We start from the raw sequence: 20,621 nt of genomic DNA, 5'->3' as shown, positions 1-20,621 counted from the left end.
AACATATTGCACTAAGATGCCTTCCTAGGCCAGGTAGTTCTGGACACTGTACAAGGAATCAAGCTTACTTACTAGATAGACCGAAGCAAAACAAATGTGGGCCAGCTTAAGTTAACAGGAGACCCAACTTAAGTCCATCATAATGTTCCCTTTGTACACACCAACTACCTCTTTCCCACAGAGTCTGTAACATCTTCTTAACTCAGGCATTGGCTATTCTTTTATCTACTTATAAAGGATAGGAGACTAGTCCAGCAGACTTTTTTGAAGATAATCTGAATATCAGGTGCATTTCCATCTGTAAAGTATAATGCCTTAACAATGCTGAGAACATCAATTTCCATGCAATGAAACAGAACTTCTCTAATTAGTCTGACTTTTACAAGGGAACCGTTTACTCACCGTATTCACAGTTTACTCATAGTCACTAGTCCGTAATCATGGCAGGTAAAAGAATGACTCCACTTCCTCTCTTTCTCATTGAACAACAAAAATATGGAAGCCTGGTGCTTGAAAGCACAGCTAGTACCCCTAGGGATTTAGATCCAATAGACCAAGCAGTAGTTAAAATATATATATGGCTGATAGGCATTCGTGCAGGGGACTCCGAATTTCCTCCGCTCCCCTTCCCTAATCTTTTCCTTGCCCCTCCTTCCCTTATCCTCCTTTTTCTTAATCCTCCACCCCCTCTTTTCATTATCTCTCTCTTCTACATCATCCCCCCCTTTCTGCTTTTCTCATCTTCCCCCCCCCTTTTCTTTTTCTTATGTTTGTGCGCCGTTGCAAAACTTTTTCTTATATATGCGACCTAATGACTGCTTACAGTGGTCGTGATTTCGGCCTCTGGATCTGGACCTTGGGTTATTCACTGTACTTGGTATATTCTTGGACCCCCTTGCCGGTCCTGGCAGAGGGGGGATTCCTGATGAGGTCGATTCCATCTTTACGGTGTAATATGTAGCTGATAGTCGTATTTCCTGTTACTATGCTGCACATTATGGAGGCTGCGACCTTCACTGTCTTTGTTGTCCCTTTTCTTTGGGGGCCCTACCCCATGTATGTGAAAATTTTGAATAAACTTATATTTGCAAAAAAATATATATATATATACTTTTTATTAGTTTACAAAATACATAGGTAGGTAATGCATGTAGCATATAAACAGGGTACTTGACGATGCTTGATATAGAGCAGGCTTTAGACGATATGTTCAGTAGAGAATATTGCCGACATGTTCCGGACTTTCCGTCCTTTTTCTGAGGCAAAATAAGCATCTCATAAATACATCATCTAGAATGTAAATGTACAAAGAGAGTAAGTATAAACAAAGGTACAAAAATATAAGGCTATGACCACATTTTAACCATGGTAATAAAATAAAACTGTGTGTTGCATACCGCCCAAGTAGAACTTACCATCACTCTGTACGCTCAGGTCAGTACTTTTTTCTGCGCAGCAATTCTGCCATTGCACATTTTTACTCAGGCTCTATGTCATTGCCGCATTGTATTATACTCTATTTTGTTCTCTTGGCAGATTCTCTGTGCACACTGGTGCCATTGGCTTGCTGTTTGGGCTTCTATTACCAGACAGCTGAGCTCCTGCAGCCACAATCGACCTGGAGCTTGCACATTTATATCTGCCTGACCATCTACAGGCCTGTATATTATATCTACCCTGACAACACCCTGCCCTGTTGGCAGTTTTTGCATCTATTTTGAACACTCGATCCTCTGCTGCTGAATACTGATGCTGTGCTAGACCTGTAACTTACTGTAAGTAATACTAATCCATATCAGTTTTATTACCATGGTTAAAATGTGGTCATAGCCTTATATTTTTGTACCTTTGTTTATACTTACTCTCTTTGTACATTTACATTCTAGATTATGTATTTATGAGACGCTTATTTTGAGAAAAAGAACGGAAAGTCCGAAACATGACAGCAATATTCTCTACTGTACATATCGTCTAAAGCCTGCCAAGCATCGTCAAGTACCCTGTTTATATGCTACATGCATTACCTACCTATGTATCTTGTAAACTAATAAAAAGTATATATATATATTTTAACTACTGCTTGGTCTATTGGATCTAAATCCCTAGGGGTACTAGCTGTGCTTTCAAGCACCAGGCTTCCATATTTTTGTTGTATTTTTTCTGGGATTCTGATAGACCAGCCCCTGACTCACCATCATTCTGCACATATATTTCTTGTTTTTCTCTTTCTCATTGAAGGGTTGTCCCTTGCCTTCTCCCAAAGTGGAACCGTTATACCACGCCACTACATTGTGGTCTAGGAAATCTTCATCCTTTCATAAAATCTACCAGCTCTTAACTCCTCTCACAGCTTGGTGTTTGGTCGCTTGTTAACTAGAGTGATGGGCATATCCATAGCAACCCATATAAAAGGGACTTACAGCCCATTACATTAATTTTTTTTTTAAAGTAAGTACATTGTACATCAGAGAAGGCATTTTGAGTTATCATCTCAGTGTTCACCTTAAAGTAAAACAGTAACAGAAACAGAAAGGTGTGACCTTTCAGGGCAGACTTGCCTTGTTTTAGCTCAGAAGACACAACACACATTACCATTAACACAGGACACCTTTACATAATAGCAGGAGCCCCTAGTAGTAGATGGGCTGTCTCCTACATTGTACAGAGGCTAATGTGATCAGCTCTTGGGATTCTGGATTCCACTAGCCCCCCGCCCAAAGTGACTCCCGTCATTGGGTCTCTCTTCTGGACCATAATAAAGGGTCCCACAATGGGAGTAAAGGGCCCCGGGATCAGAAGGAAGGGTACCGGGCCCAGAGGGAGGTTCTAGTTACACCTCTGCATATAGTAATATATCATTAAATTATTCCTACAGACATGTAAGTTACTGAAAGGTCCATTTTAATACCTAGGTGAGGTTTTGCTATTTAGCTGCATGAGAGCTAAAGATGGTGGCATTTTATTTTTGTATTTTTGCAGTTTAAACTCTAGCAAACTGCCCTGTGCTGACAGCACATAGGAAAGACAGACCACTGATCTCACTCAGAGGGAAGCAGTTTGGGTCTCCAGTGATCCAAGTTGCCATTTGCACAGTACTCCAATCAACAATGCTTATGCTCCCTACAAAAAAACTTTTATACATTTCTAAAGAACAAATATCTCTTGGTATCAACTGAATGAACAAACCATTGAGTTGATTTACTAAAACGAGTGCAAAATCTAATGCAGCTCTGCAAAGAAATGAATCAGCTTCCAGGTTTTTTGTCAAAGCTTAATAGAACAAGCTGAGGCCGCGTACACACGGGCGGATTGTCTGTCCAACTTAGTCCGCTGAACCGTGTTTCAGCGGACAATCCGCTCGTGTGTGGGCTTCAGCGGACTTTTTCAGCGGACAATCTGACGAACAAAGTCTTACGGAATTTCCGTAAGACAGTCCGTTCAAACTTGGTTTTGTCCGTCCAAACTTGGTTTCAGTGGACAGTCCGCTCGTGTGTAGGCAAGTTGGACAGACTAAGTATGGCGCATGCTAAGAAAGGGTTTACACGGCCAAAGGTTGCATTGCAGTGTATAGGACGTCGTTTTTCTAGTCCCGTCGTACGTGCTGTACACGTCATCACGCACGCTTTCAGCAGACTGTCTGCTCATCGTGTGTGGTCAAGTCCGTTCATGCAAATTTTGAACGGACTGTCTGTCGGATTGTCTGACGAACTTAGTTGGGCAGACAATCCGCCCGTGTGTACGCGGCCTGAAGGTAGAAGCCGATTGGCAGCTATGCACAGCTGCACCAGATTTTGAACTCTCCAGTTTTAGTAAATCAACCCCATGTCTCCTAATGCAACAGGTTATTGATACCAACTAATACAAGCCTTCTTCTAGAACATAACATCCTCCCACATCTGGAAGTTTGTATATTTGGTTTTGTGTTCTGTTTGAACAGAACGTTACGTAGTCTATAAATGTAGAGACAGATCAATGCTTTGTCCAATCTTAATACAGCTGTGTTTAGTGTTTATATTTTAAGCCGTTACATCAAATGACCATCTCTGATATGATCTAAGTCATTATTACACGATCATATTATTTGAAATATTATTTTTAAAGCACTGACCATATTTTCCAACGTTGAAGGCTTTTTTATGTCCTTCAGTAAAACAAACACACTGACAAATGGTATTACAGAGTCAGTTTGTTTTTAGGCATTCTCAGAAAACTTTGTAGGACTTTTATTCCAAGTTTAAAACTGATGTTAATGCCGCGTACACATGACCGGATTTTCAGGCAGACTAGGTCTGACGGTCTTCCCGACGGACTTTCGGCGGAGTTCCAAAGGACTTTCCGAACGAATGGACTTGGCCACACACAAACGGACTAAGTCCGTTTGAAAGTCTGTTTGTTGTGATGACGTAAACAGGGCTAAACAAGGAAGTTCAATAGCCAGTAGCCAATAGCTGCCCTTGCGTCATATTTGGTACATCGGACTAGCACACAGATGAACGGTTTTCCCAATTTTTAGTCCTTCGGAATTGAGTAGTCGGATAGATTTGAAACATGATCTATTTCTAGGTCCGTCTGTTTTTTTTTTTTTTGAAAAACAATCAGACTAGCCCACACACGATCGGATTGTCCGACAGACTGATTCTGTTGGACATAGTCTGCCGGAAAGTCAGGTCATGTGTACACGGCATTAGGCGCCTGATCTATCCACCGCAATGTCGCAGTCCTACTAAAAATCGCTAATCGCCGACATTACTAGTAAAAAATAAATAAATAAAAATGCCATAAATCTATCCCCTATTTTGTAGACGCTATAACTTTTGCGCAAAGCAATCAATATACACTTATTGGGATTTTTTTTTTACTAAAAATATGTAGCAGAATATATATTGACCTAAACTCGTGAGGAAATTAGATTTAAAAAAGAAAAATTATTGGATATGTTTTATAGAAAAATGTTAAAAAAATATTTATTTTTTTCAAAATTGTCACTCTTTTTTTGTTTATAGTGCAAAAAATAAAAACCACAGAGGTGATCAAATGCCACCAAAAGAAAGCTCTATTTATAGGGAAAAAAAAGACATACATTTTATTTGTGTACAGCATCGCACAACTACGCAGGTGTCAGTTAAAGTAACGCAGTGCCGTATTGCAAAAAATGGCCTGTTCATTAAGGACGTAAAACCTTCTGTTCCTTAAGTGGTTAATTTAATATATGTATATGTGATCAGTGTAATGTAAATTATCTTCTCAATAAGCTCTGCCAGTGTGCAGAGAAAATATAACCATTTAAATTTTTTTAAATAATGTAATTAATATTAATATAATGTAATGTAAATATGTTTGGCTTGAAGTGTCAGGACAAAATGAAAAAAACAAAAACATCTTTGTAATATATGCACATTTCCTCATGTTTTTACCATGAAAAAGAAAAATACAGACAAATACCCATTGATCTGCCAGAAATATACTCACCTCTTAAGCCCCATACACACTATCAGTTTTTCTGCTGAGTTTTTCCTTCAGATTTACCAAAACCATATAATATGAGGTCAAACCTTAGGAGTTTCAATTTGTATGCAATCAGGCAGGCCCTTCTACTACATGATTTTGGTAAACCTGAAGGAAAAACTCAGCAGAAAAACTGATAGTGTGTATGAGGCTTTAGGTCCTACTGTGGGCTGACAACACACAGCATTATTGTGGACTGAGTGGTGTCAGCTCTGCCCAGTTGTCTTCTGACAAACTTCTTAAACTGCCCCTAGTCTATTCTTCTCAACATAAAGGCCAATTAATCTATTGTCTCAAAATACCAACTAGGAGGGCTAATTAGGCTCCTTGAGATAACACAGGAATAGGGATGAGCTGGGGCTTGATTTTGATTGGGTCTAATTCCAGGAAGAAAATGTCTGTGTTATGCAAGTAAAAGGGCAGAGATGTGGTTATATCAAAGATATACTATATTGTCAAATGTATTGGAACGCCTGCCTAATGCCTATACACACACATGAACTTTAATGGCATCCCAGTCTTAGTCCGTAGGGTTCAATATTGAGTTGTCCCACCCTCTGCAGCTATAACAGCTAACACTCTTCTGGGAAGGCTGTCCACAAGGTTTAGGAGTGTGTCTATGGGAATATTTAACCATTCTTTGCATTTGTGAGGTCAGGCATTGATGTTGGATGAGAAGGCCTGGCTCACAGTCCCCACTCTAATTCATCCCAAAGGTGTTCTATCAGGTTGAGGTAAAGACTCAACCAAGTCTTTATGGACCTTGCTTTGTGCACTGGTCCAAATCATTTGGTGGAGGGGGGATTATTGTGTGGGGATGTTTTTCAGGGGTTAGACTTGGCCCCTTAGTTTCAGTGAAGGGAACTCTTAAGGCGTCAGCATACCAAGAACTTTGTGGGAACAGTTTGGAGATGGCCCCTTCCTGTTCCAACATGACCGTGCACCAGTGCACAAATGATGCTCCCTCCTCCAAACTTCACTGTTGGTATGGGGGGGATTTTGGAGTGATGTGCGGTGCCATTTGACCTCCAAACATGGTGTATATTATGGCATCCAAGGGGTTTCGTTTTGGTCTCATCTGACCAGACTATATTCTCCCAGTATTTCACAGGCTTGTCTAAATGTTGTGCAGCAAATTTTAATCGGGCTTCATCATGCTTTTTCTTCAGCAATGGAGTCTTGTGTGGTGAGTGTGCATACAAGTCATGGTGGTTGAGTGCATTCCTTATTGTTTTCTATGAAACAATTGTACCTGTGTCAGGAACCATGAAACAGACAGAGACAGAAGTACAATTTAATCACACTTGTTTATTAATAAAAATAAAAAGATAAATAGGAAAAAACGTAGTCACGCAAGCCAGAGTCCAGTAGCCAGATCGGGTAGTCAGCCAGTCCAAAGTTCATAAACCAGATCGGGTAATCATAGAAAAGGGGGGTTAAGGTGCGCTATGGACGTAAAATGTGATTGAGCCCAATATATGAGGCCTTAAAACCGAATAGCAATTAACGTGGAAGTGAGGGGCTGCCGCTACCTAAAAATCCAACCCAAAGGTTGAAAACCATAGACAAATATAAAGAAGGGTAGTTATGGCGCTCTCCTGTTTTTATATCTACTAGGTGTCTGCAATAGTCTCGCCTTATTTTTTAATTATCCACTAGTAGCTGACATGTGAAAAAATGATGAAACTAAAAATAAAAATAAAAATCCTTATGTGCAGTTTTACAACCAACAGTATATACCGTACTTAAAAATATGTAACAAAAATGCTATTTGGATTGAATTACTATAGGCTGATGTGCAATTACAATATACATCCTATAGAAATACTTTTGTGCGTTTTTAGGCGCATTAACCCCTCAAGGGGCAGGGGAGCTGGTGAGTGCGGATTATTGCCTTTATGCATGGGAATTGCACCGGTTGCAACCCAGGAAGTCACCAAGCACTGAAGCACATTGTCACTTTTTGTCCCAGATAGGACTTTCTGATATCATTTTTCTGCTGCTGGACATCTGTATCAATTTGTATCTGCAATTTTGTTAATTTTTTTCCTATAGCGATTTTTTATTTTATCTGTTGTAATTTTTTTGGTAGCGACTTTTCATTTATTTATTGAATACGAAGCACTGTACTTATGTATTTACATTAGCATGTAGCACTTTATTGCACCTATTGAAGTTGTGGCACTTTTTTAGGCACTTAGCACTTTATTCATCATGTGATTTGAAAAAACGCACTTTAGGAAAAAAACGCACAAAAGTATTTCTATAGGATGTATATTGTAATTGCACATCAGCATATAGTAATTTAATCCAAATAGCATTTTTGTTACATATTTTTAAGCACGGTATATACTGTTGGTTGTAAAACTGCACATAAGGATTTTTATTTTTATTTTTAGTTTCATCATTTTTTCACATGTCAGCTACTAGTGGATAATTTAAAAATAAGGCGAGACTATTGCAGACACCTAGTAGATATAAAAACAGGAGAGCGCCATAACTACCCTTCTTTATATTTGTCGACAGATCGGGTAATCAGCCAGTCCAGACGTCAGGGATCCACAAAGAGCAACTGCAAGCAGGATGGAAGCCAGGAGGGATTTTAGCAAGCCAGTCTTGAAACAACAGCAGGAGATGGTTCCTAGTGATGTGACCAAAAGTGAAAGCAAAGGAGAAATGAGCTGGAAGATTTTATATAGGCAGGCCAGACGAGCATCATCGGGAACAGCTGGTAACTGAAGAGAGAGAAGAGAGCTGGCAATTAGCCGACAGCTGAGCGGCCAGCCCAGAGGAGGAAGGGCTAAGCCAGCCCTGACAACCTGCTAAATTCAGATCTTAAGCTCTCTACAAGTGGTCCTTGGCTCTTGGACAACTCTTATGAGAATTCTTTTCACTCCTCTGTCAGAAATCTTGCGAGGAGCACCTGGCCGTGGCTGGTTTATGGTGAAATTACATTCTTTTCACTTGGATTAGGGCCCCAACAGTGCTCACTGGAACATTTGGAAATTTTGAAATCCTTCTGTAACCAATGCCATCAGTATGTTTTGCAACAATAAGGTTTCAAAGGTCTTGAGATAGTTCTTTGCTTTTACCCATCATGAGATGTTTCTTGTGTGACACCTTGGTAATGGGACACCTTATTATAGACCATCAGTTGAGACTGAACCAGCTGATATTAATTTGCACTGACAAGGGGAAGGATTGCTTTCTAATTACTGAGAGATTTAAGCTTGTGTCTTGGCTTTCCATGCCCTTTTGCACCTCCCTTTCTTCATGTGTTCAATACTTTTTCCCCCATATCATTCCATTTTATTATACATAACTTAATTTCTGAACTTATTTCTTTTGGTGTCTTTGTATGCATGGATTGCATGGGATTTTACAGACATGTGGTGAAAATGTAATGTCAATAGCACCTTTACAAATATATTTACCTAGAAAAATGGTGACGTGTATAATACTCATTTTACCCGCTGTACATGCACATAACTTACATCCATAAACCTTTATTAGTACGCCAACAGCTTGTGGTTAAAAGGAAAATAAATATACACAAGACTTGAGTCTCTGTGTCACATATAATAGGCCTATGGTATGATGCTTAATCCAATTTGCATTTGGATGGCTGATTTGTCCTGTTACGCCCAATCCATGTAACTGTGCCAACTATAAATAAGTTCCTTGCAGATCCTGTGAAAATCTGTATTGTAGAGCTATACTGCTCTACCAGGTTCGGGAAAGGCTGTGCAAGGCCCAGGTACTCCCACACTGCCTGGTGGTAAATCTCTTGCAGCTCGCCCTCCACAGTCTAGAGAAAAGGCTCTGGAAGCTAAAGGAATGCCAACCCATCGTGAGCTTTCACAAGCCGGTTCATATACTGCTGTAACCAGGCCAACCGAGTAAGATATTGTCCTTAATCAACTCCCGGAGGAAGATATGTACCTATTGCAGTTTCCAGTTGCATACAGGTGTTTCTCCACTGATAAATAGGTGTAGTATTTGACCCTTTTCTACTGTAGGTTGATATGTTAGGTGGCTCTGGTGCGTTTCTATCCATGGAGGGAAAAATGGATCATCCCAGCCCACAGAAACAGGAAAAAATGGAGACACCGAGACAATAGGAACTAGACTGGAGATTGAGCCCTTAACAGGTTCCTCCTTGACAGTGGGGGTTACTCCAGCCACAGCTCCATTTTCCCTAGAATGAGTGTAGTTCAGCTTGGTGGTTGGTAAACTGGAATCAGACCATGACAGGTTCCAGCACAATTAAGTCTGTTGTCACTCAGGCAGTAGAAGACACAGCAGGCGAAGCACTTTCAGCATCGTGTCCACCACACTCAACCCTGGTAGGCATGGGGGAATCTGAGTGTGGCCAAGCCAACCAGCGCAGATCACAGCCTCCATAGCTGTGTGCAATACCGCATCCTCCACTGGTAGCTGTCTGAGTCACCCTCTCTATTTTTCCTGTCGATCACTGTCATTTAAACAAAACCTAAGGGCAAGTCCAAAATGCTGAGTTGTCACAGAACATGAATAGAGAGGAAGTTCTTCAAATAAGACACCTGTTCTAGTGATAGCTGTCTAAGATGGTTTCTCTAACTTTAAAGAGATTTCCTGTTGTGTAGTGATGGCCGAACGGTTCGCCCGGCGGTCGTTTCGCGGCGAATTTCCGACTTTCGCCGTCCGCGGGTTCGAACGCCTTTTTCCGTCGTTCGCCCCGGCGGACTTACGTGTTTAATGTATACAAGAACTTTAACCTTTCGTGACACGTTTATCATGTGTTACAGGACAACCAATTGAGACATGACAGCTCATGGACACTTGGACATTCCCCCTAACCTATAAATACACCCGATCCGGTGGCCATTTTACATTCTTTCTTCTGTCACTGTAGGGAAAGGATCCTGTGTGGAGTAGGGACAGAGAAAACGCTAGCTATTTGGTACACAAAAGTTCTTTTCAGGACTGGTATAGGTGTTAGGTCAGCAGCCTGAGTTTCTTTTGTCAGTTTAGATAAAGGGACAGAGCGCTGTATGCTGCTATTTTAGGGACAGCTCAGCCAGATTAGTCTTTCTTCATCATCATCATCATCATCATCATTAGCTGTTACTATCAGGTCCACAAAAGAGCTGTTCCAGCTAATCGTTCCAGCCTACTCTTTTTTGCCAATTTGTATAGGGACAGGCAGGAAGCAGTGTGTCAGGCAGTGAGGATAATTTTAAAGACTTGCTGTTACTATTAGTTCCACAAAGGTTCTTTTCAGGACTGGTATCAGTGGTACGGTAATAGGCTTGTACACGTATAATATTCTTTCTTCCAAATATAGAAAGAATATTATACTTGACTGCTGCCCTTCTGCTGCAGTCTGCTAATCATTCACAACTCACTTGTTCCACAAAAGTTCTTATAAGGACTGGTAACTTGGTCTGTCTAGGGTGCTACGGTACATAGGCTTGGGTGCGGTACAGTCTGCTGTTCTGTAAGGACCGCTATCGGTCCACAATAGATAGGGTTGCCGTGCACTACTGCTGACCGCTGCCCTATACTGCAGCAGTCCTTCAGCGGTATAGGGACTGACGCACAGTCTGCTAAACACTAATACACAACCTGCTTGGTCCACAAAAGTTCTTATAAGGACTGGTAACTTGGTATAGGGTGCTACGGTACATAGGCCTGAGTGCGTTACAGTCTGCTGTTCTGTAAGGACCGCTATCGGTCCACAATACATAGGGTTGACGTGCACTACTGCTGACCGCTGCCCTATACTGCAGCAGTCCTTCAGCGGTATAGGGACTGACGCACAGTCTGCTAAACACTAACACACAACCTGCTTGGTCCACAAAAGTTCTTATAAGGACTGGTAACTTGGTATAGGGTGCTACGGTACATAGGCCTGAGTGCAGTACAGTCTGCTGTTCTGTAAGGACCGCTATCGGTCCACAATACATAGGGTTGCCGTGCACTACTGCTGACCGCTGCCCTATACTGCAGCAGTCCTTCAGCGGTATAGGGACTGACGCACAGTCTGCTAAACACTAACACACAACCTGCTTGGTCCACAAAAGTTCTTATAAGGACTGGTAACTTGGTATAGGGTGCTACGGTACATAGGCCTGAGTGCAGTACAGTCTGCTGTTCTGTAAGGACCGCTATCGGTCCACAATACATAGGGTTGCCGTGCACTACTGCTGACCGCTGCCCTATACTGCAGCAGTCCTTCAGCGGTATAGGGACTGACGCACAGTCTGCTAAACACTAACACACAACCTGCTTGGTCCACAAAAGTTCTTATAAGGACTGGTAACTTGGTATAGGGTGCTACGGTACATAGGCCTGAGTGCAGTACAGTCTGCTGTTCTGTAAGGACCGCTATCGGTCCACAATACATAGGGTTGACGTGCACTACTGCTGACCGCTGCCCTATACTGCAGCAGTCCTTCATTGGTATAGGGACTGACGTACAGTCTGCTAATCACTAACACACAACCTGCTTGGTCCACAAAAGTTCTTATAAGGACTGGTAACTTGGTATAGGGTGCTACGGTACATAGGCCTGAGTGCAGTACAGTCTGCTGTTCTGTAAGGACCGCTATCGGTCCACAATACATAGGGTTGACGTGCACTACTGCTGACCGCTGCCCTATACTGCAGCAGTCCTTCATTGGTATAGGGACTGACGTACAGTCTGCTAATCACTAACACACAACCTGCTTGGTCCACAAAAGTTCTTATAAGGACTGGTAACTTGGTATAGGGTGCTACGGTACATAGGCCTGAGTGCAGTACAGTCTGCTGTTCTGTAAGGACCGCTATCGGTCCACAATACATAGGGTTGCCGTGCACTACTGCTGACCGCTGCCCTATACTGCAGCAGTCCTTCATTGGTATAGGGACTGACGTACAGTCTGCTAATCACTAACACACAACCTGCTTGGTCCACAAAAGTTTTTATAAGGACTGGTAACTTGGTATAGGGTGCTACGGTACATAGGCCTGAGTGCAGTACAGTCTGCTGTTCTGTAAGGACCGCTATCGGTCCACAATACATAGGGTTGACGTGCACTACTGCTGACCGCTGCCCTATACTGCAGCAGTCCTTCAGCGGTATAGGGACTGACGCACAGTCTGCTAATCACTAACACACAACCTGCTTGGTCCACAAAAGTTCTTATAAGGACTGGTAACTTGGTATAGGGTGCTACGGTACATAGGCCTGAGTGCGTTACAGTCTGCTGTTCTGTAAGGACCGCTATCGGTCCACAATACATAGGGTTGCCGTGCACTACTGCTGACCGCTGCCCTATACTGCAGCAGTCCTTCAGCGGTATAGGGACTGACGCACAGTCTGCTAAACACTAACACACAACCTGCTTGGTCCACAAAAGTTTTTATAAGGACTGGTAACTTGGTATAGGGTGCTACGGTACATAGGCCTGAGTGCAGTACAGTCTGCTGTTCTGTAAGGACCGCTATCGGTCCACAATACATAGGGTTGCCGTGCACTACTGCTGACCGCTGCCCTATACTGCAGCAGTCCTTCATTGGTATAGGGACTGACGTACAGTCTGCTAATCACTAACACACAACCTGCTTGGTCCACAAAAGTTCTTATAAGGACTGGTAACTTGGTATAGGGTGCTACGGTACATAGGCCTGAGTGCGTTACAGTCTGCTGTTCTGTAAGGACCGCTATCGGTCCACAATACATAGGGTTGCCGTGCACTACTGCTGACCGCTGCCCTATACTGCAGCAGTCCTTCATTGGTATAGGGACTGACGTACAGTCTGCTAATCACTAACACACAACCTGCTTGGTCCACAAAAGTTCTTATAAGGACTGGTAACTTGGTATAGGGTGCTACGGTACATAGGCCTGAGTGCGTTACAGTCTGCTGTTCTGTAAGGACCGCTATCGGTCCACAATACATAGGGTTGCCGTGCACTACTGCTGACCGCTGCCCTATACTGCAGCAGTCCTTCATTGGTATAGGGACTGACGTACAGTCTGCTAATCACTAACACACAACCTGCTTGGTCCACAAAAGTTCTTATAAGGACTGGTAACTTGGTATAGGGTGCTACGGTACATAGGCCTGAGTGCGTTACAGTCTGCTGTTCTGTAAGGACCGCTATCGGTCCACAATACATAGGGTTGCCGTGCACTACTGCTGACCGCTGCCCTATACTGCAGCAGTCCTTCATTGGTATAGGGACTGACGTACAGTCTGCTAATCACTAACACACAACCTGCTTGGTCCACAAAAGTTCTTATAAGGACTGGTAACTTGGTATAGGGTGCTACGGTACATAGGCCTGAGTGCGTTACAGTCTGCTGTTCTGTAAGGACCGCTATCGGTCCACAATACATAGGGTTGCCGTGCACTACTGCTGACCGCTGCCCTATACTGCAGCAGTCCTTCATTGGTATAGGGACTGACGTACAGTCTGCTAATCACTAACACACAACCTGCTTGTTCCACAAAAGTTCTTATAAGGACTGGTAACTTGGTATAGGGTGCTACGGTACATAGGCTTGAGTGCGGTACAGTCTGCTGTTCTGTAAGGACCGCTATCGGTCCACAATAGATAGGGTTGACGTGCACCACTGCTGACCGCTGCCCTATACTGCAGCAGTCCTTCAGCGGTATAGGGACTGACGTACAGTCTGCTAAACACTAATACACAACCTGCTTGGTCCACAAAAGTTCTTATAAGGACTGGTAACTTGGTATAGGGTGCTACGGTACATAGGCTTGAGTGCGGTACAGTCTGCTGTTCTGTAAGGACCGCTATAGGTCCACAATAGATAGGGTTGACGTGCACCACTGCTGACCGCTCACCTATACTGCAGCAGTCCTTCAGCGGTATAGGGACTAAGAGTTTTGTCACAGGGTCATTTAAAAAATGACATGCAGAGGAAGAGGCAGGCCCTTCCGCAGGGGTGGTAGGGGTAGGGCAGGAGCAACAGGCTTGAGCCAAAGTGGGAAGTTGCAGAAGGTGCGTTCAATTACTTTAAAGGATGCACCAGACTTGGTTGAGTGGCTCGCTCAGCCTTACTCTTCTGCACCCTCCTCATCCTCTCGATCTGCACCCTCTTCTTCACTCTCTGCTATGTGCACCCCCAAAGACACTACCACCAACAACACGACCACCACCACCACCACCACATACCTTCCGCTTGAGTCACTGGAATTATTTTCCGATCCATATCAAGAGGACATTTCTGATGCGCAGCCACTCTTGGTATTGGATCAGGAAGAGGAGGTAGCAACAAGCGCTACTCAGCAGTCTGACGCCAGTACCCAGATCAGCCCAAGGAGGAGGTTGGTCCCCGGTGTTGCTGCCTACTCCGAGATCTCTACTTATAGCGGTGGGGAAGGTGACGTTGATGATGACGTGTCTAGTGATGTCACGTGGGTGCCCACAAGAGAGGAAGAGGAGGGGAGTTCAGAGGGAGATATGGACCAGCAGATAGGGAGGAGAAGCAGCAATGACTTACATTGCACAGCAGGGACAAAGCAGACTGCAAATGTATCAGGAGCGAGTCATCGACCATGTACGGTCACATCTGGCGCTCCCAGGACACCGGCACATGGCTCCGCAGTGTGGGCTTTTTTTAACGTGTCCGCTGCTGACAATAGCGTTGCCATCTGCAATCTTTGCAGTCAACGCGTTAGTCGCGGTAAGCCCAATACTCACCTAGGGACGACCGCCTTAAGAAGGCACATGAGCAGCCATCACCGAGCCCAGTGGGAGCAACGGAACACACAAAGCCACACTGCAGGCTCTCACCGTCCAGCCTCGTCTTCTACTTCTCCTTCTCCTCTCTCCTCACAATTGTCCTCCACTCCACCTTCCATCACGCCAAGCTCACATTTTTCTGCAAAAAGGCAGGCTTCCGTGGGCCTAATGTTTGAGCGTAAAAAAATGATGACGCCGGATAACCCTCTTGCCCAACGGTTGGCGGCTGGCTTGTCAGAACTCATAGCCCGCCAACTACTGCCATATAAACTGGTGGACTCGGAGGCCTTTCGCAAATTTGTGGCCATTGGAACACCACAATGGAAGGTCCCAGGAAGGAAGTATTTCTCAGAGAAGGGCATCCCAGAGCTATATGGCCATGTTCAGCGGCAAGTGAATGTATCTCTGGCACACAGTGTCGGTGCCAAGATACATCTGACCACAGACACGTGGTCTAGCAAACACGGGCAGGGAAGGTATATCAGTTTTACTGCCCACTGGGTGAACCTTCTGACGGCCGTCAAGCATGTAACCCGTGGCACCCGTGTAGATTTGGTTTTACCGCCACGGATTGCATGCAGGCCTGACTCTTCTTCTCCTCCTCCTACTCCATCCTCCTCCCTCTCCTCCTCAGCTGCCTCCTCCTTTTCCGCTGCTAGCGTCTCTTCCACTGCACCGCCCAAGCTCCCCAGAACCTATTCCACATGCCAGGTGAGACGTTGCCATGCCGTGCTGCGTCTGTTGTGCCTGGAAGCAAAGAGCCACACTGGCCCGGCACTCCTTTCAGCTTTGCGTTCACAGGCAGATGAGTGGCTAACACCGCTCAATTTGACAGTTGGTAAAGTGGTGTGTGACAACGGTGCCAATCTGCTTAGCGCATTGAAACAGGGCAAAATCACGCACGTGCCGTGCATGGCACACGTCTTAAACTTGGTCGTGCAGCGATTCCTTGTCAAATACCCTGGGGTCCAGGACATCTTGCGGCAGGCAAGGAAAATCTCGGCCCATTTCAGAAGATCTTACACGGCCATGGCTCGCCTTGCTGACATTCAGCGGCGACACCATCTGCCGGTCAGACGTCTTATTTGCGATTGCCCGACGCGATGGAACTCAACCTTCTATATGCTTGATAGGCTGCTCCAGCAGAAACGTGCAGTTAACGTCTACCTGTATGAACTCTGCGAAAGAAACGGTTCTGGGGAGCTGGGTTTTTTTTCACCGCGCCAGTGGCTGCTCATGCGCGACACATGCAGACTTCTGCGGCCATTTGAGGAGATCACCAAACTGGTCAGTCGCAGCCATGGCGCCATCAGTGACATGGTACCTTATGCCTTCTTTCTGGAGCGTGCATTGCGTCGTGTCATTGATCAGGCTGTGGAGGAGCAGGAGCGGGAAGATGAGGAAGTCGCAATGCTGGATGAATTCCCAGGGGGGGCTACTCTATCTGAGACAAGTCAACAACAGGAGTCTGATGAGGAGTCAGAGGAGGATGGTGCCGGGGCGGATGAGCAGGAGCAAGAAGAGCATGCTTTAAACCTTTCTGGGATCCCTGTTGTGCGAGGATGGGGAGAGGAGAATGAAGAGGACGACATTATCCTGGATGATGAGCAGGAGCCAGGCCACCACACCGCTTCCACTTTAGTGCAAATGGGGGCCTTCATGCTCCAGTGTTTTAATAGGGACCCCCGTATAAAAAGCATGAGGGTCAAGGACCAGTACTGGGTGGCAACGTACTTAGACCCCCGGTACAAACACAAAATGGCGGAAATGTTACCGCCGTCGCAGAGGGCTGTCAGAATGCAGCACTTCCAGGCCTTGCTTCGAGAAATGCTGCATTCTGCTTTTGCGTGCGCTGGCAGAGGAGCAATTCCCACTCCCAGAGAAGGATTTGCGGGTACCAATCCAACAGCGCCTGCAAGAAGAGGCCGGTTTGAAGATGTGTTGGTGACTTCGGATATGAGGTCATTCTTTCAGCCGACCCATCGACAGGTGTCATCCGGATCCAGCATCAGGGAACGCCTAGACCGTCAGGTGTCCGACTACATTGGGTTAACGGCCGATGTGGACGCTCTGAGGAGTGATGAACCCCTAGACTACTGGGTGGGCAGGCTTGACCTCTGGCCAGAGCTTGCCCAATTTGCAATCGAACTGTTGGCTTGCCCCTCATCCAGTGTCCTGTCCGAAAGGACGTTCAGCGCAGCAGGGGGGATTGTGACCGATAAGCGTACTCGCCTAGCTCACCACAGTGTTAACTACCTCACATTTCTAAAAATGAATGAGGCATGGATCTCGGAGGAATTCAACACATGTGATCAGTAGACCATGTATATGTCTATAAACAATTTTTGGAATCAAGCACACAGACCTTCTTAATTCATTTGGCTCACTTCCCTGACCCAAAAAAGCACACCGTACTATATGCCCCTACCCTCCTCTTTGAAGAGGTTGAGCGGTGTCATATTTCTACTGGGGCTGCTTATTATGAGGGGTTCCCACCATCCCTGTGCTGTGCTGACTTCCTCCTGGGTGTTCTTATTATGAGGGGCTCCCACCATCCCTGTGCTGTGCTGACTTCCTCCTGGGGGTTCTTATTATGAGGGGATCACACCATCCCTGTGCTGTGCTGACTTCCTCCTGGGGCTGCTTACGGTGCTGCTGTCAGCGCTGTATGTCACGGAGCTGCTGTCAGCGCTGTATGTCACGGAGCTGCTGTCAGCGCTGTATGTCACGGAGCTGCTGTCAGCGCTGTATGTCACGGAGCTGCTGTCAGCGCTGTATGTCACGGAGCTGCTGTCAGCGCTGTATGTCACGGAGCTGCTGTCAGCGCTGTATGTCACGGAGCTGCTGTCAGCGCTGTATGTCACGGTGCTGCTGTCAGCGCTGTATGTCACGGAGCTGCTGTCAGCGCTGTATGTCACGGAGCTGCTGTCAGTGCTGTATGTCACGGAGCTGCTGTCAGCGCTGTATGTCACGGAGCTGCTGTCAGCGCTGTATGTCACGGAGCTGCTGTCAGCGCTGTATGTCACGGTGCTGCTGTCAGCGCTGTATGTCACGGAGCTGCTGTCAGCGCTGTATGTCACGGAGCTGCTGTCAGTGCTGTATGTCACGGAGCTGCTGTCAGCGCTGTATGTCACGGAGCTGCTGTCAGCGCTGTATGTCACGGAGCTGCTGTCAGCGCTGTATGTCACGGTGCTGCTGTCAGCGCTGTATGTCACGGAGCTGCTGTCAGCGCTGTATGTCACGGAGCTGCTGTCAGCGCTGTATGTCACGGAGCTGCTGTCAGCGCTGTATGTCACGGAGCTGCTGTCAGCGCTGTATGTCACGGAGCTGCTGTCAGCGCTGTATGTCACGGTGCTGATGTCAGTGCTCTGTATTACGGTGCTGCTGTCAGTGCTCTGTATCTCCTGCACCCTCTTGTTTGCCTACCCTGGTCCCTGACCTTCCCTCTCCTCCATTGCCTTCATTAGCTCCATAGTCCTGAATTGTCAGAACAATTTCCCAAATAAAAAAAAAATGCTTGTAGTTATCGATCCCAAATTCACCTCATACATGTATTATGCTATTGTCCAGGTGGTGGGACTACGTGCTACCCCCTAATAATTACCCCGTGGCCGCAAATTCGACCTAAAGGTTTGCGAAATTCGCCTCCCATTGAAGTCAATGGAGCCCGCGGCGAACGGTCGTTTTCGCGAACGTTTGTGCCCGTTCGCGTTTCGCGTTCGCGAAACGTCCCGTCGGAAGTTCGTCCATCACTACTGTTGTGTATATAGGACAGGAAATGAAGGGAAATCACCTTACTACTCCACCACTTTACTGTACTAATCTGACACAGTTAGCTATCTGTGTAATATTACCTGTGGAAATTAAGCCTAAACAACAAGAATAATTCAGCAAAGCAGTTAATATGAGTATGGTAAACATCTGAAAATCCTATAAATATAAATGTTGAAAATACGGTAGGTGAATAATAAAAACTTATAGGCAATATATATATTTTTTTTTCTGAGCATTGCTGTGCTTCCTCTTTAATAGCACAGTAGAAGGATTGTCCTTTACAGATTCATTGTTCTTAGTGCTAATCTAAAGCTTCACTGAAAACAAATGTCTCCCAATATGACATATGTCATTTTCTTGCGGCGGTCGTACCAGTATGTGATATATTTTGATAAAAACATGGCATAGCAAGCATGAAAAAAACAAAACACAATAAAATGATTTTTAGCTAAACTTGCAACAAAATTATACTGACTAATTTATCCTATGGTTCTAGATCTGTTTATAATTTTTTATGTGTGTAGGGATATTGCTCAATGTCATTATTATTTTTGGACTAATAATAAAATACACGTTTAACACGTGAATGCCTAAAATAGCACTCAGAAATCTTCATTTCCTGAAAGATTTATGATATCTACATTTAGGGGAAAGCAGACTTGCTAGAATGAGTTTCTTTGTTCCACTTTTTTCTAAATAATATTCTCTTGGGCAACATTATTGTTTGCTTTTACTGCTCACTTTGACACTTTTATGGCAGTAAATTGCCTTTAAATTGAATTACCAATCCTGGAACATGACTAAAAGTAAAATAGTCTGTAGTGCTGTAACATGGGATTTTATAAACTATTAACTTAATAAATGGTACTCTCTAAACTGCATTATCTTTCTGCTGTTCCAAACACAGAACTGTAAAGAAATTACGATGCTCATATTATGTGCTTTTTCTAATATGTGTTTGTAGATCGATAGATAGATAGATAGATAGCTTTCTATGGATCAATTATTGATTTATCACAGTAAAAATTTAAAGGTTTTTTTTTTTTTTTTTTGGTGGAACTTAATGGACATAAACAGATAAAGATAATTACACATGTATCTAAATCAGCCATTCTCAACCAAGGTTCAGTGGAACCCTGGGGTTCCTCCAGAGGTTTCTAGGGGTTCCTTGAGCTGTGGCTGATGAACCCCCTATTTGATGATGTCTACAGAGTTCAAGGTTCAGCACCACTTAGCAAAGCCAGCAACATGACACCAGATATCTTTTTAGCTGTCTTTAAGGGTGGCATTCTGAACAGCACTGTAAGGGGGACATTCTTCCTATTGACCACCAATATTAAGAGCATTGTTCCTATTGAGCCCCGATGATTTGGTTTTAATAAGGGTTCCTCGAGACATGAAAATTATTTTTGGGGTTCCTCTAGGGTTAACCTCCCTGGCGGTATAATTCATTCTGGTTTTAGGTGCTGAAAGCGGTACAATTATTTTGCATGGAAATTTGGCGTTTTATATTGTAGTCCTGTAATTCTTAGGAATAACTCTCTTAAATCTGTTCAAACCAGAGTCTAGCAGACATCCCGGGTGTGATAAAGTTTATAATA

This window comes from Lithobates pipiens, unplaced genomic scaffold, assembly GCF_037356315.1.
Source record: "Lithobates pipiens isolate NorthernLeopardFrog02 unplaced genomic scaffold, aLitPip1_a1.2 Scaffold_23, whole genome shotgun sequence".
Taxonomy (NCBI): Eukaryota; Metazoa; Chordata; class Amphibia; order Anura; family Ranidae; genus Lithobates; species Lithobates pipiens.
This window is presented reverse-complemented; position numbering follows the sequence as displayed.